Raw genomic sequence first — 1,836 nt, 5'->3', positions numbered from 1 at the left:
TGTTGTCTACATTACTATCTGAAGGAACTCTAAATAACGAACCAGATTATGGCATATGTACAAACCTTGGGAAAGGAAACCCTTTGAATTAAAAGTCTTGAACGGAGAAGAGGTATTGAAGAAGACTTCAGAGAGGTAAAAATAGTCGAAAGTATTAATACGCTGTGCGCACTAGAGATCGAGCAAGTTGTGCTTGAGAGCAAAAACTAATATTTTAGCCCTAAAATGCATAAATCAATAATCATCCGTATCACACAAAGATAAATATATAAGATACAAAATATATGGCGAGAAATAATTAGAGCAAGTATAAATTTTAAACTAAAATACATACCTTATATTTTTTACAGTAGAAAATAGCTCTAGATATATGAATTTATAATTTGAATAGAAAATAATTTTCTGATTCGTCTTTTTTTCCATTACAATATAATTTTATGGTTTTTTCTTATTAAAGATAATAATATAAAATAATTAAACAAATTTTTAGTGTGATGGCCGAGTGGTCTAAGGCGGTGGAATTAGAGTCCATTCTTCGGGCGGGGGTTCGAATCCCCCTCACACTATTTTAATAGAATATATTAATTTGATTTAAAGTAAGAAAATTAAAACCTTTGATTGTAGATCTTTTGATTACTTTAATTTTCATACTGTAAAATTTGCAATAAATAGTTCTCATATTTACCTGAGAGTTTTTCGGACTAGAAATATAAATATTATTAGACATTATCCTTTAAAATTTTGTCAACAGAAAGTATTCAAAAATAGGATAACACAAGTTATACAAAATTTGTGGGCATTTTCATTTTTATAATATTTGCATATAAATTTAGGATAGGAATCATGGATACAAATTCTTTAAAAAAAAGGAATATTATTTGGTGTACTAAAAAATAATAAATTATTTTATATTTATATTTTTTTAAGTAATCCTATGTCATGACGATTACTTTTTTGCAATATTGTGTATCGGTTTGTAATATTTGGAATCGAAACACGCTAAATTTAAAATTTAATAATATTTTTATTTTCTGATGCTTAAAAATCTTTTAGCAGTCAAATTTATTTTTTAAAGTTTATTTACTAATATGTTATTGTATTTTGTGTAATACACGTTTAAAAAAATAGTTTAGCCGTTCTTTTTACTTTAAAAGTAATTGCATTTCTATCAAAAACATATACCACGATTTATTTAGAACTTAAATAAATTGTGTGCACTTAATTCAAAAAAATTTATCATAGAATAGTCATTCTAGCTTAATCGTTTTAACCCCGTGGTATTATACATACAGGCACTATCTCCAAGAAAAAAAATTTTAATGTTGTTATATGCTATGAAAATTCATAAATGATTCCTTCGATATTGTTTTTCTTTAATGATCTGCATCCTTCAACTATTTTAAACATCTTTTATTGTTCTAAAAAGTTTTTAATTTGTAGCCAAGGACGAACCACAGCAAAAATATTGCTCTATGTCAAGCTTCTGTACTAAACTTGGGTTTTTAAAATAAAGAAATGTGTCTTTTTTTCTTTAAAAATAGCGGAAAATTATATGTCTTGATCTAAATAGTATATATGCTCTGCATTTAGCTTTTTTCCATAAAAAAAATTATTTAAAAATATTTTATTGAAACTATAATTTATTCATGTGTTAATTTTGGGTATACCATATAAATTTTCTCTTCAAGCATAACCTGATTGATTTTCCAAGTGTTCATCATATCTATACTCTTGGCCTTATCCTCTTCTTTTAAATCTTATTCGATACCTTTTCTTTATTCAAGACTTATTATTTCTGGTTTCTTCCCTAGTTCTATAGTTTTAATGTATTCCTCG

General features: G+C 25.9%; 1 non-coding gene across 1 annotated transcript; it reads left to right on the top strand.

The window, feature by feature from the left end:
• Nucleotides 1–488: 488 nt before the first annotated feature.
• On the top strand, nucleotides 489–566 carry TRNAL-UAG (transfer RNA leucine (anticodon UAG)). The gene has a single exon. It is a non-coding gene; the product is annotated as a tRNA-Leu (tRNA).
• The last annotated feature ends 1,270 nt before the right edge of the window (nucleotides 567–1,836 follow it).

This window comes from Rhyacophila brunnea, unplaced genomic scaffold, assembly GCF_057557595.1.
Source record: "Rhyacophila brunnea isolate RB1 unplaced genomic scaffold, BYU_Rbru_1.0 scaffold_138, whole genome shotgun sequence".
In the NCBI taxonomy this organism is placed as follows: domain Eukaryota; kingdom Metazoa; phylum Arthropoda; class Insecta; order Trichoptera; family Rhyacophilidae; genus Rhyacophila; species Rhyacophila brunnea.
The sequence above is the reverse complement of the archived record's forward strand: the minus strand, read 5'-3'. Positions and strand labels throughout refer to the sequence as shown.